This window comes from Pseudophryne corroboree, chromosome 12 (assembly GCF_028390025.1).
Source record: "Pseudophryne corroboree isolate aPseCor3 chromosome 12, aPseCor3.hap2, whole genome shotgun sequence".
NCBI classification, from domain to species: Eukaryota; Metazoa; Chordata; class Amphibia; order Anura; family Myobatrachidae; genus Pseudophryne; species Pseudophryne corroboree.
The window spans coordinates 96,462,114-96,487,291 of NC_086455.1; the positions used below are offsets into that span (position 1 = coordinate 96,462,114).

At 47.0% G+C, this 25,178-nt stretch overlaps 15 non-coding genes and 9 pseudogenes across 15 annotated transcripts; all 24 read left to right on the forward strand.

The window, feature by feature from the left end:
• Positions 1–168: 168 nt before the first annotated feature.
• Positions 169–332, forward strand: LOC134981930 (U1 spliceosomal RNA). Its single transcript, XR_010190823.1, has one exon. It is a non-coding gene; the product is annotated as a U1 spliceosomal RNA (small nuclear RNA).
• Positions 333–484: 152 nt separating this feature from the next.
• LOC134981372 (U1 spliceosomal RNA) lies at positions 485–647 on the forward strand. Its single transcript, XR_010190572.1, has one exon. It is a non-coding gene; the product is annotated as a U1 spliceosomal RNA (small nuclear RNA).
• Positions 648–1,318: 671 nt separating this feature from the next.
• Positions 1,319–1,472, forward strand: LOC134981400 (U1 spliceosomal RNA; annotated as a pseudogene).
• Positions 1,473–1,624: 152 nt separating this feature from the next.
• LOC134981386 (U1 spliceosomal RNA) lies at positions 1,625–1,766 on the forward strand (annotated as a pseudogene).
• A 695-nt stretch (positions 1,767–2,461) lies between these two features.
• Positions 2,462–2,625, forward strand: LOC134981931 (U1 spliceosomal RNA). Its single transcript, XR_010190824.1, has one exon. It is a non-coding gene; the product is annotated as a U1 spliceosomal RNA (small nuclear RNA).
• Positions 2,626–2,777: 152 nt separating this feature from the next.
• Positions 2,778–2,940, forward strand: LOC134981369 (U1 spliceosomal RNA). Its single transcript, XR_010190569.1, has one exon. It is a non-coding gene; the product is annotated as a U1 spliceosomal RNA (small nuclear RNA).
• Positions 2,941–3,611: 671 nt separating this feature from the next.
• LOC134981933 (U1 spliceosomal RNA) lies at positions 3,612–3,775 on the forward strand. Its single transcript, XR_010190825.1, has one exon. It is a non-coding gene; the product is annotated as a U1 spliceosomal RNA (small nuclear RNA).
• Positions 3,776–3,927: 152 nt separating this feature from the next.
• On the forward strand, positions 3,928–4,090 carry LOC134981373 (U1 spliceosomal RNA). Its single transcript, XR_010190573.1, has one exon. It is a non-coding gene; the product is annotated as a U1 spliceosomal RNA (small nuclear RNA).
• Positions 4,091–4,761: 671 nt separating this feature from the next.
• LOC134981401 (U1 spliceosomal RNA) lies at positions 4,762–4,915 on the forward strand (annotated as a pseudogene).
• A 152-nt stretch (positions 4,916–5,067) lies between these two features.
• Positions 5,068–5,209, forward strand: LOC134981388 (U1 spliceosomal RNA; annotated as a pseudogene).
• Positions 5,210–5,904: 695 nt separating this feature from the next.
• LOC134981934 (U1 spliceosomal RNA) lies at positions 5,905–6,068 on the forward strand. The gene has a single exon (XR_010190826.1). It is a non-coding gene; the product is annotated as a U1 spliceosomal RNA (small nuclear RNA).
• Positions 6,069–6,220: 152 nt separating this feature from the next.
• On the forward strand, positions 6,221–6,383 carry LOC134981370 (U1 spliceosomal RNA). Its single transcript, XR_010190570.1, has one exon. It is a non-coding gene; the product is annotated as a U1 spliceosomal RNA (small nuclear RNA).
• Positions 6,384–7,054: 671 nt separating this feature from the next.
• LOC134981483 (U1 spliceosomal RNA) lies at positions 7,055–7,208 on the forward strand (annotated as a pseudogene).
• Positions 7,209–7,360: 152 nt separating this feature from the next.
• Positions 7,361–7,502, forward strand: LOC134981389 (U1 spliceosomal RNA; annotated as a pseudogene).
• Positions 7,503–8,196: 694 nt separating this feature from the next.
• Positions 8,197–8,360, forward strand: LOC134981987 (U1 spliceosomal RNA). The gene has a single exon (XR_010190869.1). It is a non-coding gene; the product is annotated as a U1 spliceosomal RNA (small nuclear RNA).
• A 152-nt stretch (positions 8,361–8,512) lies between these two features.
• Positions 8,513–8,664, forward strand: LOC134981473 (U1 spliceosomal RNA; annotated as a pseudogene).
• Positions 8,665–9,346: 682 nt separating this feature from the next.
• LOC134981887 (U1 spliceosomal RNA) lies at positions 9,347–9,510 on the forward strand. The gene has a single exon (XR_010190787.1). It is a non-coding gene; the product is annotated as a U1 spliceosomal RNA (small nuclear RNA).
• A 152-nt stretch (positions 9,511–9,662) lies between these two features.
• Positions 9,663–9,797, forward strand: LOC134981413 (U1 spliceosomal RNA; annotated as a pseudogene).
• A 699-nt stretch (positions 9,798–10,496) lies between these two features.
• On the forward strand, positions 10,497–10,660 carry LOC134981921 (U1 spliceosomal RNA). Its single transcript, XR_010190815.1, has one exon. It is a non-coding gene; the product is annotated as a U1 spliceosomal RNA (small nuclear RNA).
• Positions 10,661–10,812: 152 nt separating this feature from the next.
• LOC134981455 (U1 spliceosomal RNA) lies at positions 10,813–10,954 on the forward strand (annotated as a pseudogene).
• A 695-nt stretch (positions 10,955–11,649) lies between these two features.
• Positions 11,650–11,813, forward strand: LOC134981936 (U1 spliceosomal RNA). Its single transcript, XR_010190827.1, has one exon. It is a non-coding gene; the product is annotated as a U1 spliceosomal RNA (small nuclear RNA).
• A 152-nt stretch (positions 11,814–11,965) lies between these two features.
• On the forward strand, positions 11,966–12,128 carry LOC134981404 (U1 spliceosomal RNA). Its single transcript, XR_010190593.1, has one exon. It is a non-coding gene; the product is annotated as a U1 spliceosomal RNA (small nuclear RNA).
• Positions 12,129–12,799: 671 nt separating this feature from the next.
• On the forward strand, positions 12,800–12,963 carry LOC134981890 (U1 spliceosomal RNA). The gene has a single exon (XR_010190790.1). It is a non-coding gene; the product is annotated as a U1 spliceosomal RNA (small nuclear RNA).
• Positions 12,964–13,115: 152 nt separating this feature from the next.
• Positions 13,116–13,278, forward strand: LOC134981507 (U1 spliceosomal RNA). The gene has a single exon (XR_010190654.1). It is a non-coding gene; the product is annotated as a U1 spliceosomal RNA (small nuclear RNA).
• Positions 13,279–25,178: the final 11,900 nt, after the last annotated feature.

The window sequence follows — 25,178 nt, forward strand, 5'->3', positions numbered from 1 at the left end:
GCTTCAGTATTAGGCAGCCTTCTGCCCTCCCATGTTCATCTGAAAATATGTGTTCTCCCTGCAGTTGTTGTCCCCAGATGAGAGTTCCCTTGTGCTGCCTCAGTTGAATCTCCTTTACTTGACAGAGATGTGCCTGAGCAGCGGCCCTCCACAGCCTTATCCCAAATCATACCTATTTTGCATAGGGTATACCATGGTCATGAAGATTGTTCTCCCAGGGTGAGGTTCATTCATTGCATTCTGGGTATGCTGACCCCTGTGATTTCCCCAAATCTGGGAAACTCGACTGCATTATTTGTGGTAGTGGGGGACTGTGTTTGTGCTTTCCTCTGGTCAGCTCTGGTAAAAGTCAGATTTCTTTGTCTCAGATCTTCCTCTAGCCTTGTTCTTCTTTCGAGAGTTCCCTTGTGCTGCCTCAGTTGGATCTCCTTCACTTGATAGGGGGGTGCCCGAGCAGCGACCCTCCCCAGCTCTAGCCCAACTCCTACTTACCTGCCAGGTGAGATACTATGATCATGAAGGTGCTTCTCACAGGGCAAGGCTCACCCATTGCACTCTGGGTGTGCTGCCCCTGCGATTTCCCCAAATGTGGGAAACTTTACTGCATAATTTGTGTTTCCCCTGGTTGGCTCTCGTATAATTCAGATCTCTTTGTCTCTGGTCTCTCTCCAGCCTAGATAGCTGTCTGTTTCCATTTCTCTTTTCTTGAGCCGCTCCCTTCTATGCCCTTGCGCACTTTCCTGACTTCTCCCGTCTGCTTACTTTGTGCCTTCCAATGCACAATGCGAACTACAGGTAGTGCTGAAGGTCCCACACCCTTTTACTTGCCTTACAGAGCAGCTCTGGAGCTGTTACAGTGCCCAGCTGCTGCAAGAAATCAGCTTGAATGCTTCAGGGGCTGGGGCATAGCCAACATGAGCCCCACACCGAAGGAGGGTGGAGGTGTTTAATGCAAACTAGGGGTCATCCAAGCACCGCAAAAGGCCGCCATGCCCTGCACGCCCCTTTTCTCTTTTCATATGCAGACGAGGGTTGAAGCCAACTTTGACCCACTGCTTGGATGACATCACCATATGCAAATCCATCTGCTGCAGGCCTTCCCCCAGGAATGCTTGCACTAGTTGTTGCATTTGGTTTGTTGTTTGGCGGTGCTTCAGTATTAGGCAGCCTTCTGCCCTACCATGTTCATCTGAAAATATGTGTTCTCCCAGCAGTTGTTGTCTCCAGATGAGAGTTCCCTTGTGCTGCCTCAGTTGAATCTCCTTTACTTGACAGAGATGTGCCTGAGCAGCGGTCCTCCCCAGCCCTATCCCAAATCATACTTATTTTGCATAGGAGAATGAAGATTGTTCTCCCAGGGTGAGGTTCATTCATTGCATTCTGGGAATGCTGACCCCTGTGATTTCCCCAAATGTGGGAAACTTGACTGCATTATTTGTGGTAGTGGGGCACTGTGTTTGTGCTTTCCTCTGGTCAGCTCTGGTAAAAGTCAGATTTCTTTGTCTCAGATCTTCCTCTAGCCTTGTTTTTCTTTTGAGAGTTCCCTTGTGCTGCCTCAGTTGGATCTCCTTCACATGACAGGGGGGTGCCCGAGCAGCGACCCTCCCCAGCTCTAGCCCATCTCCTACTTACCTGCCAGGTGAGATACTGTGATCATGAAGGTGCTTCTCCCAGGGCAAGGCTCACCCATTGTACTTTGGGTGTGCTGCCCCTGCGATTTCCCCAAATGTGGGAAACTTGACTGCATAATTTGTGTTTCCCCTGGTCGACTCTCCTATAATTCAGATCTCTTTGTCTCAGGTCTCTCTCCAGCCTAGTTTGCTTTCTGTTTCCACTTCTTTTTTCTTGAGCCCCTCCCTTCTATACCCTTGTGCACTATCCTGACTTCTCCTCCTGTCTGCTTACTTTGTGCCTTCCAACGCACAATGCGTACTACAGGTAGTGCTGCAGGGCCCACAACCTGTTACTTGCCTTACAGAGCAGCTCTGGAGCTGTTACAGTGCCCAGCTGCTGCAAGTAATCAGCTTGAATGCTTCAGGGGTTGGGGCATAGCCAACATGAGCCCCACACCAAAGGAGGGTGGAGGTGGTTAATGCAAACTAGGGGTCATCCAAGCGCCGCAAAAGGCCGCCATGCCCTGCATACCCCTTTTCTCTTTTCATATGCAGATGAGGGTTCCAGCCAACTTTGGCCCACTGCTTGGATGACATCACCGTCTGCAAATCCGTCTTCTGCAGACCTTCCCCCAGGAATGCTTGTATTATTTGTTGCATTTGGTTTGTTGTTTGGGGGTGCTTCAGTATTAGGCAGCCTTCTGCCCTCCCATGTTCATCTGAAAATATGTGTTCTCCCTGCAGTTGTTGTCCCCAGATGAGAGTTCCCTTGTGCTGCCTCAGTTGAATCTCCTTTACTTGACAGAGATGTGCCTGAGCAGCGGCCCTCCACAGCCTTATCCCAAATCATACCTATTTTGCATAGGGTATACCATGGTCATGAAGATTGTTCTCCCAGGGTGAGGTTCATTCATTGCATTCTGGGTATGCTGACCCCTGTGATTTCCCCAAATCTGGGAAACTCGACTGCATTATTTGTGGTAGTGGGGGACTGTGTTTGTGCTTTCCTCTGGTCAGCTCTGGTAAAAGTCAGATTTCTTTGTCTCAGATCTTCCTTTAGCCTTGTTCTTCTTTCGAGAGTTCCCTTGTGCTGCCTCAGTTGGATCTCCTTCACTTGACAGGGGGGTGCCCGAGCAGGGACCCTCCCCAGCTCTAGCCCAACTCCTACTTACCTGCCAGGTGAGATACTATGATCATGAAGGTGCTTCTCACAGGGCAAGGCTCACCCATTGCACTCTGGGTGTGCTGCCCCTGCGATTTCCCCAAATGTGGGAAACTTTACTGCATAATTTGTGTTTCCCCTGGTCGGCTCTCGTATAATTCAGATCTCTTTGTCTCTGGTCTCTCTCAAGCCTAGATTGCTGTCTGTTTCCATTTCTCTTTTCTTGAGCCGCTCCCTTCTATGCCCTTGCGCACTATCCTGACTTCTCCCGTCTGCTTACTTTGTGCCTTCCAATGCACAATGCGAACTACAGGTAGTGCTGAAGGTCCCACACCCTTTTACTTGCCTTACAGAGCAGCTCTGGAGCTGTTACAGTGCCCAGCTGCTGCAAGTAATCAGCTTGAATGCTTCAGGGGTTGGGGCATAGCCAACATGAGCCCCACACCAAAGGAGGGTGGAGGTGGTTAATGCAAACTAGGGGTCATCCAAGCGCCGCAAAAGGCCGCCATGCCCTGCATACCCCTTTTCTCTTTTCATATGCAGATGAGGGTTCCAGCCAACTTTGGCCCACTGCTTGGATGACATCACCGTATGCAAATCCGTCTTCTGCAGACCTTCCCCCAGGAATGCTTGTATTATTTGTTGCATTTGGTTTGTTGTTTGGGGGTGCTTCAGTATTAGGCAGCCTTCTGCCCTCCCATGTTCATCTGAAAATATGTGTTCTCCCTGCAGTTGTTGTCCCCAGATGAGAGTTCCCTTGTGCTGCCTCAGTTGAATCTCCTTTACTTGACAGAGATGTGCCTGAGCAGCGGCCCTCCACAGCCTTATCCCAAATCATACCTATTTTGCATAGGGTATACCATGGTCATGAAGATTGTTCTCCCAGGGTGAGGTTCATTCATTGCATTCTGGGTATGCTGACCCCTGTGATTTCCCCAAATCTGGGAAACTCGACTGCATTATTTGTGGTAGTGGGGGACTGTGTTTGTGCTTTCCTCTGGTCAGCTCTGGTAAAAGTCAGATTTCTTTGTCTCAGATCTTCCTCTAGCCTTGTTCTTCTTTCGAGAGTTCCCTTGTGCTGCCTCAGTTGGATCTCCTTCACTTGATAGGGGGGTGCCCGAGCAGCGACCCTCCCCAGCTCTAGCCCAACTCCTACTTACCTGCCAGGTGAGATACTATGATCATGAAGGTGCTTCTCACAGGGCAAGGCTCACCCATTGCACTCTGGGTGTGCTGCCCCTGCGATTTCCCCAAATGTGGGAAACTTTACTGCATAATTTGTGTTTCCCCTGGTTGGCTCTCGTATAATTCAGATCTCTTTGTCTCTGGTCTCTCTCCAGCCTAGATAGCTGTCTGTTTCCATTTCTCTTTTCTTGAGCCGCTCCCTTCTATGCCCTTGCGCACTTTCCTGACTTCTCCCGTCTGCTTACTTTGTGCCTTCCAATGCACAATGCGAACTACAGGTAGTGCTGAAGGTCCCACACCCTTTTACTTGCCTTACAGAGCAGCTCTGGAGCTGTTACAGTGCCCAGCTGCTGCAAGAAATCAGCTTGAATGCTTCAGGGGCTGGGGCATAGCCAACATGAGCCCCACACCGAAGGAGGGTGGAGGTGTTTAATGCAAACTAGGGGTCATCCAAGCACCGCAAAAGGCCGCCATGCCCTGCACGCCCCTTTTCTCTTTTCATATGCAGACGAGGGTTGAAGCCAACTTTGACCCACTGCTTGGATGACATCACCATATGCAAATCCATCTGCTGCAGGCCTTCCCCCAGGAATGCTTGCACTAGTTGTTGCATTTGGTTTGTTGTTTGGCGGTGCTTCAGTATTAGGCAGCCTTCTGCCCTACCATGTTCATCTGAAAATATGTGTTCTCCCAGCAGTTGTTGTCTCCAGATGAGAGTTCCCTTGTGCTGCCTCAGTTGAATCTCCTTTACTTGACAGAGATGTGCCTGAGCAGCGGTCCTCCCCAGCCCTATCCCAAATCATACTTATTTTGCATAGGAGAATGAAGATTGTTCTCCCAGGGTGAGGTTCATTCATTGCATTCTGGGAATGCTGACCCCTGTGATTTCCCCAAATGTGGGAAACTTGACTGCATTATTTGTGGTAGTGGGGCACTGTGTTTGTGCTTTCCTCTGGTCAGCTCTGGTAAAAGTCAGATTTCTTTGTCTCAGATCTTCCTCTAGCCTTGTTTTTCTTTTGAGAGTTCCCTTGTGCTGCCTCAGTTGGATCTCCTTCACATGACAGGGGGGTGCCCGAGCAGCGACCCTCCCCAGCTCTAGCCCATCTCCTACTTACCTGCCAGGTGAGATACTGTGATCATGAAGGTGCTTCTCCCAGGGCAAGGCTCACCCATTGTACTTTGGGTGTGCTGCCCCTGCGATTTCCCCAAATGTGGGAAACTTGACTGCATAATTTGTGTTTCCCCTGGTCGACTCTCCTATAATTCAGATCTCTTTGTCTCAGGTCTCTCTCCAGCCTAGTTTGCTTTCTGTTTCCACTTCTTTTTTCTTGAGCCCCTCCCTTCTATACCCTTGTGCACTATCCTGACTTCTCCTCCTGTCTGCTTACTTTGTGCCTTCCAACGCACAATGCGTACTACAGGTAGTGCTGCAGGGCCCACAACCTGTTACTTGCCTTACAGAGCAGCTCTGGAGCTGTTACAGTGCCCAGCTGCTGCAAGTAATCAGCTTGAATGCTTCAGGGGTTGGGGCATAGCCAACATGAGCCCCACACCAAAGGAGGGTGGAGGTGGTTAATGCAAACTAGGGGTCATCCAAGCGCCGCAAAAGGCCGCCATGCCCTGCATACCCCTTTTCTCTTTTCATATGCAGATGAGGGTTCCAGCCAACTTTGGCCCACTGCTTGGATGACATCACCGTCTGCAAATCCGTCTTCTGCAGACCTTCCCCCAGGAATGCTTGTATTATTTGTTGCATTTGGTTTGTTGTTTGGGGGTGCTTCAGTATTAGGCAGCCTTCTGCCCTCCCATGTTCATCTGAAAATATGTGTTCTCCCTGCAGTTGTTGTCCCCAGATGAGAGTTCCCTTGTGCTGCCTCAGTTGAATCTCCTTTACTTGACAGAGATGTGCCTGAGCAGCGGCCCTCCACAGCCTTATCCCAAATCATACCTATTTTGCATAGGGTATACCATGGTCATGAAGATTGTTCTCCCAGGGTGAGGTTCATTCATTGCATTCTGGGTATGCTGACCCCTGTGATTTCCCCAAATCTGGGAAACTCGACTGCATTATTTGTGGTAGTGGGGGACTGTGTTTGTGCTTTCCTCTGGTCAGCTCTGGTAAAAGTCAGATTTCTTTGTCTCAGATCTTCCTTTAGCCTTGTTCTTCTTTCGAGAGTTCCCTTGTGCTGCCTCAGTTGGATCTCCTTCACTTGACAGGGGGGTGCCCGAGCAGGGACCCTCCCCAGCTCTAGCCCAACTCCTACTTACCTGCCAGGTGAGATACTATGATCATGAAGGTGCTTCTCACAGGGCAAGGCTCACCCATTGCACTCTGGGTGTGCTGCCCCTGCGATTTCCCCAAATGTGGGAAACTTTACTGCATAATTTGTGTTTCCCCTGGTCGGCTCTCGTATAATTCAGATCTCTTTGTCTCTGGTCTCTCTCAAGCCTAGATTGCTGTCTGTTTCCATTTCTCTTTTCTTGAGCCGCTCCCTTCTATGCCCTTGCGCACTATCCTGACTTCTCCCGTCTGCTTACTTTGTGCCTTCCAATGCACAATGCGAACTACAGGTAGTGCTGAAGGTCCCACACCCTTTTACTTGCCTTACAGAGCAGCTCTGGAGCTGTTACAGTGCCCAGCTGCTGCAAGAAATCAGCTTGAATGCTTCAGGGGCTGGGGCATAGCCAACATGAGCCCCACACCGAAGGAGGGTGGAGGTGTTTAATGCAAACTAGGGGTCATCCAAGCACCGCAAAAGGCCGCCATGCCCTGCACGCCCCTTTTCTCTTTTCATATGCAGACGAGGGTTGAAGCCAACTTTGACCCACTGCTTGGATGACATCACCATATGCAAATCCATCTGCTGCAGGCCTTCCCCCAGGAATGCTTGCACTAGTTGTTGCATTTGGTTTGTTGTTTGGCGGTGCTTCAGTATTAGGCAGCCTTCTGCCCTACCATGTTCATCTGAAAATATGTGTTCTCCCAGCAGTTGTTGTCTCCAGATGAGAGTTCCCTTGTGCTGCCTCAGTTGAATCTCCTTTACTTGACAGAGATGTGCCTGAGCAGCGGTCCTCCCCAGCCCTATCCCAAATCATACTTATTTTGCATAGAAGAATGAAGATTGTTCTCCCAGGGTGAGGTTCATTCATTGCATTCTGGGAATGCTGACCCCTGTGATTTCCCCAAATGTGGGAAACTTGACTGCATTATTTGTGGTAGTGGGGCACTGTGTTTGTGCTTTCCTCTGGTCAGCTCTGGTAAAAGTCAGATTTCTTTGTCTCAGATCTTCCTCTAGCCTTGTTTTTCTTTTGAGAGTTCCCTTGTGCTGCCTCAGTTGGATCTCCATCACATGACAGGGGGGTGCCCGAGCAGCGACCCTCCCCAGCTCTAGCCCATCTCCTACTTACCTGCCAGGTGAGATACTGTGATCATGAAGGTGCTTCTCCCAGGGCAAGGCTCACCCATTGTACTTTGGGTGTGCTGCCCCTGCGATTTCCCCAAATGTGGGAAACTTGACTGCATAATTTGTGTTTCCCCTGGTCGGCTCTCCTATAATTCAGATCTCTTTGTCTCAGGTCTCTCTCCAGCCTAGTTTGCTTTCTGTTTCCACTTCTTTTTTCTTGAGCCCCTCCCTTCTATACCCTTGTGCACTATCCTGACTTCTCCTCCTGTCTGCTTACTTTGTGCCTTCCAATGCACAATGCAAACTACAGGTAGTGCTGCAGGGCCCACACCGTTTACCTGCCTTACAGAGCAGCTCTGGAGCTGTTACAGTGCCCAGCTGCTGCAAGAAATCAGCTTGAATGCTTCAGGGGCTGGGGCATGGCCAACATGAGCCCCACACCGAAGGAGGGTGGGGGTGTTTAATGCAAACTAGGGGTCATCCAAGCGCCGCAAAAGGCCACCATGCCCTGCATACCCCTTTTCTTTTTTCATATGCAGATGAGGGTTCCATCCAACATTGGCCCACTGCTTGGATGACATCACCGTATGCAAATCCGTCTTCTGCAGACCTTCCCCCAGGAATGCTTGTACTAGTTGTTGCATTTGGTTTGTTGTTTGGGGGTGCTTCAGTATTAGGCAGCCTTCTGCCCTCCCATGTTCATCTGAAAATATGTGTTCTCCCTGCAGTTGTTGTCCCCAGATGAGAGTTCCCTTGTGCTTCCTCAGTTGAATCTCCTTTACTTGACAGAGATGTGCCTGAGCAGCGGCCCTCCCCAGCCCTATCCCAAATCATACTTATTTTGCATAGGAGATACCATGGTCATGAAGATTGTTCTCCCAGAGTGAGGTTCATTAATTGCATTCTGGGTATGCTGACTCTTATGATTTCCCCAAATGTGGGAAACTCGACTGCATTATTTGTGGTAGTGGGGGACTGTGTTTGTGCTTTCCTCTGGTCAGCTCTGGTAAAAGTCAGATTTCTTTGTCTCAGAACTTCCTCTAGCCTTGTTCTTCTTTCGAGAGTTCCCTTGTGCTGCTTCAGTTGGACCTCCTTCACTTGACAGGGGGGTGCCCGAGCAGCGACCCTCCCCAGTTCTAGCCCAAATCCTACTTACCTGCCAGGTGAGATACTATGATCATGAAGGTGCTTCTCCCAGGGCAAGGCTCCCCCATTGCACTCTGGGTGTGCTGCTCCTGTGATTTCCCCAAATGTGGGACACTTGACTGCATAATTTGTGTTTCCCCTAGTCTGCTCTCGTATAATTCAGATCTCTTTGTCTCAGGTCTCTCTCCAGCCTAGTTTGCTGTCTGTTTCCACTTCTCTTTTCTTGAGCCGCTCCCTTCTATGCCCTTGCGCACTATCCTGACTTCTCCCGTCTGCTTACTTTGTGCCTTCCAACGCACAATGCGAACTACAGGTAGTGCTGCAGGGCCCACACCCTTTTACTTGCCTTACAGAGCAGCTTTGGAGCTGTTACAGTGCCCAGCTGCTGCAAGAAATCAGCTTGAATGCTTCAGGGGCTGGGGCATAGCCAACATGAGCCCCACACCAAAGGAGGGTGGAGGTGTTTAATGCAAACTAGGGGTCATCCAAGCGCCGCAAAATTCCACCATGCCCTGCACGCCCCTTTTCTCTTTTCATATACAGACGAGGGTTTAAGCCAACTTTGACCCACTGCTTGGATGACATCACCATATGCAAATCCATCTGCTGTAGGCCTTCCCCCAGGAATGCTTGCACTAGTTGTTGCATTTGGTTTGTTGTTTGGGGGTGCTTCAGTATTAGGCAGCCTTCTGCCCTCCCATGTTCATCTGAAAATATGTGTTTTCCCTGCAGTTGTTGTCCCCAGATGAGAGTTCCCTTGTGCTGCCTCAGTTGAATCTCCTTTACTTGACAGAGATGTGCCTGAGCAGCGGCCCTCCCCAGCCCTATCCCAAATCATACTTATTTTGCATAGGAGATAACATGGTCATGAAGATTGTTCTCCCAGGGTGAGGTTCATTCATTGCATTCTGGGTATACTGACCCCTGTGATTTCCCCAAATCTGGGAAACTCGACTGCATTATTTGTGGTAGTGGGGGACTGTGTTTGTGCTTTCCTCTGGTCAGCTCTGGTAAAAGTCAGATTTCTTTGTCTCAGATCTTCCTCTAGCCTTGTTTTTCTTTCGAGAGTTCCCTTGTGCTGCTTCAGTTGGACCTCCTTCACTTTACAGGGGGGTGCCCGAGCAGCGACCCTCCCCAGTTCTAGCCCAAATCCTACTTACCTGCCAGGTGAGATACTATGATCATGAAGGTGCTTCTCCCAGGGCAAGGCTCACCCATTGCACTCTGGGTGTGCTGCCCCTGTGATTTCCCCAAATGTGGGACACTTGACTGCATAATTTGTGTTTCCCCTAGTTGGCTCTCATATAATTCAGATCTGTTTGTCTCAGGTCTCTCTCCAGCCTAGTTTGCTGTCTGTTTCCACTTCTCTTTTCTTGAGCCGCTCCCTTCTATGCCCTTGCGCACTATCCTGACTTCTCCCGTCTGCTTACTTTGTGCCTTCCAACGCACAATGCGAACTACAGGTAGTGCTGCAGGGCCCACACCCTTTAACTTGCCTTACAGAGCAGCTTTGGAGCTTTTACAGTGCCCAGCTGCTGCAAGAAATCAGCTTGAATGCTTCAGGGGCTGGGGCATAGCCAACATGAGCCCCACACCAAAGGAGGGTGGAGGTGTTTAATGCAAACTAGGGGTCATCCAAGCGCCGCAAAATTCCACCATGCCCTGCACGCCCCTTTTCTCTTTTCATATACAGACGAGGGTTTAAGCCAACTTTGACCCACTGCTTGGATGACATCACCATATGCAAATCCATCTGCTGTAGGCCTTCCCCCAGGAATGCTTGCACTAGTTGTTGCATTTGGTTTGTTGTTTGGGGGTGCTTCAGTATTAGTCAGCCTTCTGCCCTCCCATGTTCATCTGAAAATATGTGTTCTCCCTGCAGTTGTTGTCCCCAGATGAGAGTTCCCTTGTGCTGCCTCAGTTGAATCTCCTTTACTTGACAGAGATGTGCCTGAGCAGCGGCCCTCCCCAGCCCTATCCCAAATCATACTTATTTTGCATAGGAGATAACATGGTCATGAAGATTGTTCTCCCAGGGTGAGGTTCATTCATTGCATTCTGGGTATACTGACCCATGTGATTTCCCCAAATCTGGGAAACTCGACTGCATTATTTGTGGTAGTGGGGGACTGTGTTTGTGCTTTCCTCTGGTCAGCTCTGGTAAAAGTCAGATTTATTTGTCTCAGATCTTCCTCTAGCCTTGTTCTTCTTTCGAGAATTCCCTTGTGCTGCCTCAGTTGGATCTCCTTCACTTGACAGGGGGGTGCCCGAGCAGCGACCCTCCCCAGCTCTAGCCCAACTCCTACTTACCTGCCAGGTGAGATACTATGATCATGAAGTTGCTTCTCCCAGGGCAAGGCTCAACCATTGCACTCTGGGTGTGCTGCCCCTGCGATTTCCCCAAATGTGGGAAACTTGACTGCATAATTTGTGTTTCCCCTGGTCGGCTCTCATATAATTCAGATCTCTTTGTCTCAGGTCTCTCTCCAGCCTAGTTTGCTGTCTGTTTCCACTTCTCTTTTCTTGAGCCGCTCCCTTCTATGCCCTTACACACTATCCTGACTTCTCCTCCCGTCTGCTTACTTTGTGCCTTCCAATGCACAATGCAAACTACAGGTAGTGCTGCAGGGCCCACGCCCTTTTACTTGCCTTACAGAGCAGCTATGGAGCTGTTACAGTGCCAAGCTGCTGCAAGAAATCAGCTTTAATGCTTCAGGGGCTGGGGCATAGCCAACATGAGCCCCACACCGAAGGAGGTTGGAGGTGTTTAATGTGTACTAGGGGTCATCCAAGCGCCGCATAAGGCCGCCATGCCCTGCACGCCCCTTTTCTCTTTTCATATGCAGATGAGGGTTGAAGCCAACTTTGACCGACTGCTTTGATGACATCACCATATGCAAATCCATCTGCTGCAGGCCTTCCCCCAGGAATGCTTACACTAGTTGTTGCATTTGGTTTGTTGTTTGGGGGTGCTTCAGTATTAGGCAGCCTTCTGCCCTCCCATGTTCATCTGAAAATATGTGTTCTCCCTGCAGTTGTTGTCCCCAGATGAGAGTTCCCTTGTGCTGCCTCAGTTGAATCTCCTTTACTTGACAGAGATGTGCCTGAGCAGCGGCCCTCCACAGCCTTATCCCAAATCATACCTATTTTGCATAGGGTATACCATGGTCATGAAGATTGTTCTCCCAGGGTGAGGTTCATTCATTGCATTCTGGGTATGCTGACCCCTGTGATTTCCCCAAATCTGGGAAACTCGACTGCATTATTTGTGGTAGTGGGGGACTGTGTTTGTGCTTTCCTCTGGTCAGCTCTGGTAAAAGTCAGATTTCTTTGTCTCAGATCTTCCTCTAGCCTTGTTCTTCTTTCGAGAGTTCCCTTGTGCTGCCTCAGTTGGATCTCCTTCACTTGACAGGGGGGTGCCCGAGCAGCGACCCTCCCCAGCTCTAGCCCAACTCCTACTTACCTGCCAGGTGAGATACTATGATCATGAAGGTGCTTCTCCCAGGGCAAGGCTCACCCATTGCACTCTGGGTGTGCTGCCCCTGCGATTTCCCCAAATGTGGGACACTTGACTGCATTATTTGTGTTTCCCCTGGTCGGCTCTCGTATAATTCAGAACTCTTTGTCTCTGGTCTCTCTCCAGCCTAGTTTGCTGTCTGTTTCCACTTCTCTTTTCTTGAGCCGCTCCCTTCTATGCCCTTGCGCACTACCCTGACTTCTCCCGTCTGCTTACTTTGTGCCTTCCAATGCACAATGCGAACTACAGGTAGTGCTGCAGGGCCCACACCCTTTTACTTGCCTTACAGAGCAGCTCTGGAGCTGTTACAGTGCCAAGCTGCTGCAAGAAATCAGCTTTAATGCTTCAGGGGCTGGGGCATAGCCAACATGAGCCCCACACCGAAGGAGGGTGGAGGTGTTTAATGTGAACTAGGGGTCATCCAAGCGCCGCATAAGGCCGCCATGCCCTGCACGCCCCTTTTCTCTTTTCATATGCAGATGAGGGTTGAAGCCAACTTTGACCCACTGCTTGGATTACATCACCATATGCAAATCCATCTGCTGCAGGTCTTCCCCCAGGAATGCTTACACTAGTTGTTGCATTTGGATTGTTGTTTGTGGGTGCTTCAGTATTAGGCAGCCTTCTGCCCTCCCATGTTCATCTGAAAATATGTGTTCTCCCTGCAGTTGTTGTCCCCAGATGAGAGTTCCCTTGTGCTACCTCAGTTGAATCTCCTTTACTTGACAGAGATGTGCCTGAGCAGCGGCCCTCCCCAGCCCTATCCCAAATCATACTTATTTTGCATAGGAGATACCATGGTCATGAAGATTGTTCTCCCAGGGTGAGGTTCATTCATTGCATTCTGGGTATACTGACCCCTGTGATTTCCCCAAATCTGGGAAACTCGACTGCATTGTTTGTGGCAGTGGGGGACTGTGTTTGTGCTTTCCTCTGGTCAGCTCTGGTAAAAGTCAGATTTCTTTGTCTCAGATCTTCCTCTAGCCTTGTTCTTCTTTCGAGAGTTCCCTTGTGCTGCCTCAGTTGGATCTCCTTCACTTGACAGGGGGGTGCCCGAGCAGCGACCCTCCCCAGCTCTAGCCCAACTCCTACTTACCTGCAAGGTGAGATACTATGATCATGAAGGTGCTTCTTCCAGGGCAAGGCTCACCCATTGCACTCTGGGTGTGCTGTTCCTGTGATTTCCCCAAATGTGGGACACTTGATTGCATAATTTGTGTTTCCCCTGGTCGGCTCTCGTTTAATTCAGATCTCTTTGTCTCATGTCTCTCTCCAGCCTAGTTTGCTGCCTGTTTCCACTTCTCTTTTCTTGAGCCGCTCCCTTCTATGCCCTTACACACTATCCTGACTTCTCCCGTCTGCTTACTTTGTGCCTTCCACTGCACAATGCAAACTACAGGTAGTGCTGCAGGGCCTACACCCTTTTACTTGCCTTACAGAGCAGCTCTGGAGCTGTTACAGTGCCCAGCTGCTGCAAGAAATCAGCTTGAATGCTTCAGGGGCTGGAGCATGGCCAACATGAGCCCCACACCGAAGGAGGGTGAAGGTGTTTAATGTGAACTAGGGGTCATCCAAGCTCCGCAAAAGGCCGCCATGCCCTGCATACCCCTATTCTCTTTTCATATGCAGACGAGGGTTGAAGCCAACTTTGACCCACTGCTTGGATGAAATCACCATATGCAAATCCATCTGCTGCAGGCCTTCCCCCAGGAATGCTTGCACTAGTTGTTGCATTTGGTTTGTTGTTTGGGGGTGCTTCAGTATTAGGCAGCCTTCTGCCCTCCCATGTTCATCTGAAAATATGTGTTCTCCCTGCAGTTGTTGTCCCCAGACGAGAGTTCCCTTGTGCTTCCTCAGTTGAATCTCCTTAACTTGTCGGGTGTGTGCCTGAGCAACCGCCCTCCCCAGCCCTATCCCATCTCATACTTATCTTGCATATGAGATCTCTTGGTCATGAAGATAGTTCTCACAGGGTGAGGTTCATCCATTACATTTTAAAATAGGAAGGTACAAATTACATATTCGAATTGCATCTGTGTGCTGGATTCAAATGTGTCCCCCCCCCCCCTTCCTTTCTCAATTGTGCCTGTCAGCAGCTATTCTAATGTTGCTGCCAATGGTTCTGACACATTTATTTTTTATGTGGGGTACACTGGACTCCACAAGGATTCGCATTGGGGTGTAGAGTAGGATCTTGAAGGTGTTAATCAGAGACTTGGCATTGTGGACACTTTTCAGAGAGCAAATTTGTTAGCATAAAAATAAAGCCAGAAAATGAAGAGCTGTTTAATCACTCAATTGGATTTTTCTGCCAGCATAATTTTTCTCTTACATCCTAGAGGATGCTGGGGACTCCGTAAGGACCATGGGGGATAGACGGGCTCCGCAGGAGACATGGGCACTTTAAGTAAGATTGTAGATCTGGGTGTACACTGGCTCCTCCCTCTATGCCCCTCCTCCAGACCTCAGTTTACTACTGAGCCCAGAGGAGACTGGGTGCTTTTCAGGGAGCTCTCCTGAGTTTCCTGACAGAGAGTATATTTGTTAGGTTTTTTATTTTCAGGGATCCTGCTGGCAACAGACTCCCTGCATCGAGGGACTGAGGGGAGAGAAGCACACCTACTTCTGTGAGTTGAAAGGCTCTGCTTCTTAGGCTACTGGACACCATTAGCTCCAGAGGGATCGGTACGCAGTTCTCACCCTCGCCGTCCGTCCCAGAGCCACGCCGCCGCCCCCCTCGCAGAGCCGGAAGATAGAAGCCGGGTGAGTATGAGAAGAAAAGAAGACTTCAGAGGTGGCAGAAGACTTCATGATCTTCACTGAGGTAACGCACAGCAGTAAAGCTGTGCGCCATTGCTCCCATACACCTCACACACGGCAGTCACTGTAAGGGTGAAGGGCGCATGGGGGGCGCCCTGGGCAGCAATATAGACCTCTCTTTGGCAAAATAAATATATATGCAGCTAGGCACTGTATATATATAAGAGCTCTCGCCATTTTTTTACTATATTTGAGCGGGACAGAAGCCCGCCACTGAGTGGGTGGGGCTTCTCCCTCAGCACTCACCAGCGCCATTTTCTCCACAGCACCGCTGAGGGGAAGCTCCCTGGACTCTCCCCTGCTTATACCACGGTAGAAAGAGGGTCTTAAAGAAGAGGGGGCACATAATTAGGCGCATATATATATGGAAATACAGCGATACTGGGTAAACATAAAATGATTGTGTTTTTTTCCTGGGTCATATAGTGCTGGGGTGTGTGCTGGCATACTCTCTCTCTCTCTGTCTCTCCAAAGGGCCTTGTTGGGGAACTGTCCTCAGATAAGAGGATTCCCTGAGTGTATGGTGTGTCGGTACACGTGTGTCGACATGTCTGAGGTAGAAGGCTCTCCTAGAGAGGAGCAGGAGCAAATGAATGTGGTGTCTCCGTCGACAATGCCGACAATGCCGACACCTGTCTGGATGGATATGTGGAATGTTTTAAGTGCTAATGTAAATTTATTGCACAAGAGATTAGACAAAGCTGAAGCTAGGGAACAGTCATGGAGTCAACCCATGCCTGTCCCTATGTCGCAGGGACCTTCGGGGTCTCAAAAGCGCCCACTATCCCAAATAGTTGACACAGATACCGACACGGATTCTGACTCCAGTGTCGACTACGATGATGCAAAGTTACAGCCAAAATTGGCTAAATATATTCGATATATGATTATTGCAATAAAAGATGTTTTGCACATCACAGAGGAACCCCCTGTCCCTGACACGAGGGTACACATGTATAAGGGAAAGAAACCTGAGAGTTCCTTTCCCCCCTCACATGAGTTGAACGAATTATGTGAAAAAGCTTGGGAATCTCCAGACAAAAAGCTGCAGATTCCCAAAAGGATTCTTATGGCATATCCTTTCCTGCCAATGGACAGGATACGGTGGTAATCCTCCCCTAGGGTGGATAAAGCATTGACACACTTATTCAAAAAGGTAGCGGCTACCCTCAGGGACCCTGCTGACCGCAAGCAAGAGGTTACCCTAAAGTCCATTTACACACATTCTGGTACCTTACTCAGACCGGCAATTGCGTTGGCCGGGGTTGTAACGCAGTAGCAGCATGAACAGATCCCTTATTAGCAGAGATTGAGACCCTAGATAAGGATGCTATGTTATTGACCATAGGGCATATAAAAGATGCTGTCCTATATATGAGAGATGCTCAAAGAGACATTAGTCTACTGGGTTCTAGAATAAACGCTATGTCGATTTCTGCTAGACGAGTCCTATGGACCCGGCAATGGACAGGTGATGCCGACTCAAAAAAGCATATGGAGGTTTTACCTTACAGGGGTGAGGAATTGTTTGGGGAAGGTCTCTCAAACCTAGTCTCTACAGCTACAGCTGGTAAATCAAATTTTTTTGTTTATATTCCCTCACAGCCTAAGAAAGCACCACATTATCAAATGCAGTCCTTTCGATCACAGAGAAACAAGAAAGTACGAGGTGCGTCCTTTCTTGCCAGAGGTAAGGGCAGAGGGAAAAAGCTGCACAACACAGCTAGTTCCCAGGAACAGAAGTCCTCCCCGGCCTCTACAAAATCCACTGCATGACGCTGGGGCTCCGCTAAAGGAGTACGCCCCAGTGGGGGCACATCTTCGAGTTTTCAGCCACATTTGGGTTCATTCGCAGGTGGATCCCTAGGCAATAGAAATTGTTTCTCAGGGTTACAAGCTGGAATTCGAAGAGGTGCCTCCTCGCCGGTTTTTCAAATCGGCCCTACCATCTTCTCCCCTGGAAAGGGAGATAGTGTAAAATGCAATTCACAAATTGTATCTTCAACAGGTGATGGTCAAGGTTCCCCTGCTTCAACAAGGAAGGGGAAATTATTCGACCCTGTTTGTAGTCCCGAAACCGGACGGTTTGGTCAGACCCATATTAAATTTAAAATCCCTGAACCTATACTTGAAAAGGTTCAAGTTCAAGATGGAATCGCTAATCGCCAGCCTAGACCTATAACACTCCCAGTATTACTATGGTCTCTGGTTTGAGCAAGAGTCTCAATAGCTCATCAGGTAAGCCCTCGGGCTTTGGTTCCCAAGGTCACAGGATCAAATCACAGCGGGACCAAACACAGATTCAGATCACAATTTTCATTTATGTTCTTAATTCGCTTTTTTAGGTAAATTGATTTTCCTGTGTTGCCAGACCTCGACTAATAGAAACAGATTCCATTTTTATATATATAGTCTAGATATGGCAACACACATTGAGGGAATCAAAAAAATCCCCAAACAGCATACTCCAGACCATCCCTCTAGATAAATAATAAATATATATGTTTCACAGTATATATGAGCCTTATAATAGCAAACTATCCAAAATTTGGTCTATGATAACATTCTATTCTTTAAAATTGTTATTATTTATTTTATATTTTTTATATTATTATTATTATTATTATACCACATACTAGCGTATACCTCGTATAATTACGTCCCGTATTACACAATAGTAGAAAGATCTATAAAACAGTCCTAGTATGAATAAAGTTTGTTAAATTCATTGGCTTTGAAAAACCAGACACTAGCAAAAATGATGATAATAATATTCTGTATATAAACTCGAGATCGTGCCATATTCGGCCATAGATTAATTTATCAAATATTGTTCATTTCAATGTTTTCGTTCAAACCCATTGGAACAAGGGTATTGAGCGAACAAATCCAATAGGCCTCTCGCTTACAGAGGCGATTAAACCTATCACCACCTCTTGCGGTCTCTTCTATATGCTCAATGCCCTTGATAGAAATCACCTTAATATCCCCCCCATGTGATTAAACCACATGTCTGGGAACACTGTGCATGAGTGACTTCTTATTAATAAGTCTTCTATGTTCTAGGAACCGTGTATTCAGGGACCGAGTATTATTATTTTTATTATTATCCTTTATTTATATGGCGCCACAAGGGTTCCGCAGCGCCCAATTACAGAGTACATAAACAAATAATCAACCAGGAAAACAGCAACTTACAGTTGGCTACAATATAGGACAAGTACAGGGTAAGTAAACATAGCTACATTAGCAGATGACACTGGAATAAGTATCAGGTGGCAGAAGACTGCTGGATTTGGTGCAGCTGAAGATTATTAAAGTAAGAAAAGGGAAAGCACATGAGGGAAGAGGGCCCTGCTCATGATAGCTTACATTCTAAAGGGGAGGGGTAGACAGACAGGGGTGAGACAGATAGGGTACATAGAGAGCGTGGAACAGAGGTTTAGGATGAGATTTGCCTGGGTTTGGTGAAGAAGTGGGTCTTGAGAGCCCGTTTGAAGTTTTGTAGAGAGGTGGAGAGTCTGAGAGGGAGAGGTAGGAAATTCCAGAGAAGTGGTGCAACACGTGAAAAATCTTGGAGGTAGGAGTGGGAGGAAGTAATCCGTAGGCAGGAGAGTCGGCGAGCATTAGCAGAGCGATGAGGACGGGTGGGAGTGTAAAGCGAGATAAGATCAGAGATGTAGATGGGAGAGGAGTGGGTGAGGGCTTTGTAAGCAAGTGTGAGAAGCTTGAAATGGATTCTGAAAGGGAAGGGGAGCCAGTGAAGGTCTAGTAAGAGAGGAGAGGTGGACATAGTGCGTTTGGTGAGGAAAATGAGCCGGGCAGCAGCATTAAGGATAGATTGGAGTGGAGAGAGGTATTTGTCAGGAATACCAGTCAGGAGGAGATTACAGTAGTCCAGTCTGGAGATGACCAGTGAGTGGATAAGAGTCTTAGTAGCATCCTGGGTCAGAAAGGGTCTGATCCTGGAAATATTTTTTAGATGAAAACGGCAGGTTTGTGAGAGGTGCTGAATGTGTGGTTTGAAGGAGAGGAAGAAGTCAAGGATTACTCCAAGACAGCGCACTTGGGGGGTAGAGGAGATAGTAGTGCCATCAATAGATAATGAGAGTGTAGGAGGTGAGGTTATGCGGAAGGGAGGGAAGATGATCAGCTCGGTCTTAGACATGTTAAGTTTAAGAAAGCGCTGGGACATCCAGGAAGAGATAGCAGAGAGACAGTTGGAGATACGAGTGAGGAGAGTAGGGGAGAGATCTGTATAGGAAAGATAGATTTGAGTGTCATCAGCATAGAGATGATATTGGAAACCAAAAGAACTAATGAGCTTACCTAGTGAGGACGTATAGAGAGAGAAGAGAAGAGGACCAAGGACAGAACCTTGGGGTACCCCTACAGTTAGTGGAAGTGAGGGGGAGGTGGAGTCATGAGAGGAGACAGAGAATGAACGGTCAGAAAGGTAGGACGACAACCAAGAGAGGGCAGTGTCACGCAGACCAATGGAGTGAAGGATTTGCAGTAGGAGAGGATGGTCCACAGTGTCAAAAGCAGCAGAGAGATCAAGTAGAATAAGTAGAGAGTAGTGTCCCTTAGATTTAGCAGCATGGAGGTCATTGCATACTTTTGTAAGGGCAGTTTCAGTGGAGTGGAGAGGAAATAGACAGATTGGAATGTGTCAAGCAGTGAGTGTGAGGAAAGAAAGGAAGTAAGGCGGTTGTAGACAATACTCTCAAGGAGTTTGGAGGCAAAAGGGAGGAGAGAGATGGGTCAGTAGTTGGAGAGAGTGTTTGGATCAAGGGTAGGTTTTTTAAGAATAGGAGAGATGAGTGCGTGCTTGAAGGCAGAGGGGACAGTGCCTGATGAGAGGGAGAGATTGAGAAGGTGGGAAAGATGGGAACAAGCAGAAGAAGAAAGGTAGCGGAGGAGGCGGGAGGGGATAGGGTCAAGTGGGGAGGTGGTGAGGGGACAGGAACGAATGAGGGCCATGACTTCCTCTCCAGATGCATGGGAGAAAGATGACAGAGTTGGTGCGAGGGATGGGGAGGGTTGGTAAGGGATGGGAGAAGGCTGGTTACTGATGGTCTGGTGTGACGTGATGTCCTGACGTATGGAGTCAATTTTGGATGTGAAGTAAGTGGCAAAGTCAAGAGCAGAGAGTGAGGAAGGGAGACGAGGTGGAGGTGGGCAGAGGAGTGAGTTGAGAGTGGCAAAGAGGCGCCGGGGGTTGGAAGACTGGGAGGAGATGAGGTTCTTGAAGTATGACTGTTTAGTAAGAGAAAGGGCAGCACTGAAGGATGAGAGTATAAGTTTGAAATGGAGGAAATCTGCCTTAGAGCGTGATTTCCTCCAGTGTCGCTCAGCAGTACGTGAGCATTTTTGCAGATATCTGGTGCATTTGGTGTGCCAGGGTTGAGGTGTTAATTTGCGAGGGTGAATAGTGGTTGGTGGAGCAACAGAGTCAAGAGCAGAAGAAAGGGAAGCATTGTATGTGGAAGTGGCTTGTTCAGGGCATGAGAGAGAGAGAATAGGAGAGAGAAGTGAGTCAATTAGGGAGGAAAGGAATGTGGTGTCAATAGCTTCAATGTTACGCTTAGTGATGGTAGCATTAGGAGGTAGAGATGGGGAAGTCGAGAGAGATAGGTTAAAGGAGAGCAGGTGGTGGTCAGAGAGGGGAAATGGGGAGTTGGAAAAATCAGAGATATCACAGCGGTGAGTGAAGACCAGATCCAGTGAGCTCCCATTCACATGGGAGGGTGAGGAGGTCCACTGGGAGAGACCAAGTGAGGAGGTGAGGTTAAGGAGTTTAGAGGCAGGGGATTGTGTGGGGATGTCAATAGGGATGTTGAAATCACCTAGGATAATGGTGGGAATGTCAGAAGAGAGGAAGTGAGGAAGCCAGGAAGCAAAGTTGTCGATGAATTTGTAAGCAGTGCCAGGGGGGCGGTAAATGACAGCTACTCTAAGATGGACTGGTTGGAAGAGGCGTATGGCGTGGACCTCAAATGTAGAGAATATAAGGGATGGTTCTGGTGGTATGAGTTGGTAGGAGTAACTAGAAGGTAAAAAGACCCCGACACCACCCCCATGGCGACCCCCAGGTCGGGGTGTGTGTGTGAATGTGAGGCCTCCAGCAGAGAGAGCAGCAGCAGAAGTAGTGTCAGAGGGCGCAATCCAAGTTTCAGTAATGGCTAGTAGGTGTAGGGATTTGGAAATGAAAAGGTCATGAGTGGGGACCAGTTTGTTACAAACAGATCTGGCATTCCAGAGTGCACAGGATAGGGGGTATAAGTCTGTGGGAGAGATGTGAATGAGATTATCAGGGTTGCTGTAGCGATGAGGTGGGATTAACTTTGAGGGCAGGGATGATGAGAGAGTAGTGATGGTACGGGTGCCTGAGCTAGGAGGGGAAACTGCAGGAGGTGGGCAGGGAGGGAGGTCAGTGTGATGTGGATGGGGGTGTGGGGAGGTGACAGGGAAGGGAGAGAGGGAGCAGTGCTGAGTTGTGGGGTAGCAGGACCATGGGGCAGAGGTGAATGAAAGTGGGGTAACAGGAAAGGTGGGGGAAGGAAACAGAGGGATGGAGGGGAGACAGAGGAGGGGAGAGAGGAGGAGGTGCAGGAGACTAGGGGGTAAGGATAAAGATACATTATTAGGTAGACACTGAGTGATGTGGGGAGTATAGGAAAGCCTTGACATAGTGTTAAGTAGGTGAATAGGTTGAGGGAAAGTGGAAGTAGGAGAGGAGACTGTAAGGGAATCCGAGCAGAAGAATTGCAGAAATGCAGGTGAGAAAAGCAGTGTAGGCTCACGGGGTGTAGATTTAGTATGAAATGAGTCAAAAGTGTAGATAAAGTGGGTGCAGAAATGTATTTGAAGTGTAAGAAATGAAAGGATTGTGAGAGGTTTAAGTAGCAATGGTAATTATGTTAGATTTTTTAAGTGTTTGCAGGTAAAATTGCATTGGTGCAGCTGTGCATAAGAAACAAAATTACAATAATACAGATACAAGCATTTGTAGGTGAAATGGATGGTTTTTGAATTGTCCAAGTAAGGTTGTTCGTCCTACATAGAGTAGGACGAACAACCTTACTTGGACAATTCAAAAACCAATTTTGTTTCTTATGCACAGCTGCACCAATGCAATTTTACCTGCAAACACTTAAAAAATCTAACATAATTACCATTGCTACTTAAACCTCTCACAATCCTTTCATTCCTTACACTCCTACATACTGTAGGTTGTTCATCCTACAGTATGTACATAGAGTAGTACGTCCTACATACTGCAGACCACATATGCAGGTTATAACATATATAACATAAGTGGTCTGACAAGTAATGGATCCGATGATACTAAATTTATGATTCCCAGTGTCTTTCGGGGCTGAAAAATCATGGCTCTCTGGATCAACAAATCCACATGTCATACATCTGGGTTTCAGACATTTCTTACATTGTCCTCTCTGTGTCTGGGATATATGCGGCTTCTTAGTGCAGTGAGTAGAGATGGGTTAAAAATGACTAGGTGAAAAGTGGTTCTTTAGATTATTAGCTCTTTTGAAAACCACTTTGGGTTTATCATTCAAACACCCTGATAACACTCTATCCATTTTTAACACAGAAAAAAATGTTGTCAAAATATCTCTAATTTTATTTGATGAACTATTAAATTTTGAGATAAAAAGTGGTTCGTTATTTTCTGATATAAAGCTGGACTTCTTTTTTTCAGGTTTCTCTAATAGAATCTCCTGTCTACACTGTTTTGATGCCACCTCATAGGCCAGATCTAAGAGATTTTTCGGATAATCTTGTTCCAAAAAAGATTGTGTTAATTCTTTACTTTGGATAATAAAGTCATTTTCATTAGAACAGTTTCTTTGAACGAAAACATTGAAATGAACAATATTTGATAAATTACTCTATGGCCGAATATGGCACGATCTCGAGTTTATTTACAGAATATTATTATCATCATTTTTGCTAGTGTCTGGTTTTTCAAAGCCAATGAATTTAACAAACTTTATTCATACTAGGACTGTTTTATAGATCTTTCTACTATTGTGTAATACGGGAAGTAATTATACGAGGTATACGCTAGTATGTGGTATAATAATAATAATAATAATAATAATAATATAAAAAATATAAAATAAATAACAATTTTAAAGAATAGAATGTTATCATAGACCAAATTTTGGATAGTTTGCTATTATAAGGCTCATATATACTGTGAAACATGTATATTTATTATTTATCTAGAGGGATGGTCTGGAGTATTATGCTGTTCGGGGATTTTTGTGATTCCCTCAATGTGTGTTGCCATATCTAGACTATATATATATATAAATGGAATCTGTTTCTATTAGTCGAGGTCTGGCAACACAGGAAAATCAATTTACCTAAAAAAGCGAATTAAGAACATAAATGAAAATTGTGATCTGAATCTGTGTTTGGTCCCGCCGTGATTTGATCCTGTGACCTTGGGAACCAAAGTCCAAGGGCTTACCTGATGAGCTATTGAGACTCTTGCTCAAACCAGAGTCCATAGTAATACTGGGAGTGTTATAGGTGGTTTTTGTCTAGATGACACCATGTTCTCTGTGATGCCATAAATATAATAATAAAAATAAAAATAAAATTAAAGAAATGTTGATATACAAAATATGATAATTTATATACCTGTATGTAATTATTAATGTGTCAACAAAGAGTTTAGATACATGTAATTTCCCTTGATCATGCTATAATGATTGATAAAGATTTTTTTATAAAGGTAGAGAGGTTTACTTTTCCTGAATGAATAAGCTGGTGCATCAATTAGATACAGGTGCATTCCAAATGAACGAGACTTTCCTATTTGCCGAATGGACCTTAAAAGCATACCTGTTGTGGACACCTATACTAATCTCCTGAGGAAACCGCTTACTATTAGAGCGGAGAAACGCGTAGAGGACGCTCCATTGTGCACTGTGTATGCTACAGCCAGTCCAGTTCCAATCCAGCCGCTTCCTCGGTGCGCAAGCTTATACCGTGTCCACCAGCTGTGAGGAGCAAGCGCCGTGACCGCCAGATCCGGCGAGTCCTCCCGGGACATCTTTGACCGCTGGGTCCAACACCGTTAAGTATCCATGCAATGCCAGCTTGAAAAATACTAGCAATTTGGAGGAAACATTTCCGTGACAGCTTGGTCTGGTAACTCCATCTTCTGCATTGTCTGTGTGGTTACACTAAACGGATACTTGAACTAATATAGAGCTCTAATCTGAATTATCAAACACCACTATATGTTCACTAATTACTTGCGCACTTGGAGGACATAATTACAGCTTAAAGGCAGTTAAGAGGAATCCTGGAGTGCTAATTAAGCTTTGGCCGGCAATAATCATCTGATATCTGTTGCTGTAGATTACAATTGGAATCTGTCTTGGAACTTTTAAATAGAGTTATGTGCACTTTTATGAGCCTATTGAAGTGTCAGCTTATATAGATACTCAATTGAGTTTTTATTATGCTATATGTGTGTATAAACTGATATTAAATCTACTAATTGAATTTTAAACCAGCGCTCCTTATCTTTGCGTCTATCTTACCAGAGATATATATATTTATCTTATCTTGACATCCAGTTGTCTTATAGGAGCTGCGATTGGGAGACATTTATTACATGTATTGATAAAAGAAAAAATCCCCTTTTTTCGTGTTTATACAGGTAGATGTATTTGTTTTTGTGCGCCTGATAAACTATTCAGATACACTCAAGTAACGGTGAGTGTATATTGAAAAGTAAAACTATAAGTGTGGAGGGATAGGTGGTTCAGTAAAATATAACAGCTCAAACTGCGATCATTCACTGATAAATTGATTTATAGTTCTCCCTTTTTAACCATTGCAGTCATAAAAGCAATGTTTTTTAAACTTTTAAATAAAGCTTGTTAGCATCCCCAGCACACTGTATATGCTGGGAGATGTAGTTCTCAATATGAAAACATTTAATTACTGTATGAACTCTAATCCCCCAACTGAAACCTCTCACAAACACACACTCCTAAATCTAGTACACACACATTTCCCCAGTACTGACAACTCTCATCACTTCCACACACTGACAACTCCCTCCTGCTCCTCTCCCCACTGACACTGACAGCTCCCTCACAGTCACACACATCCTCCAGCCCCCCACCCCCCACACACACACACTGATAGCACACATGCACAAATCCCCCCCTCATCGACACTAACATACCCTCCAACATTTTACACAGAAAAATCGGTACAAATCCAAAAAAGGGGCGTGGTCGTGTGTAAAGGGGACGTGGCCACGCCCCTTTTCCTAT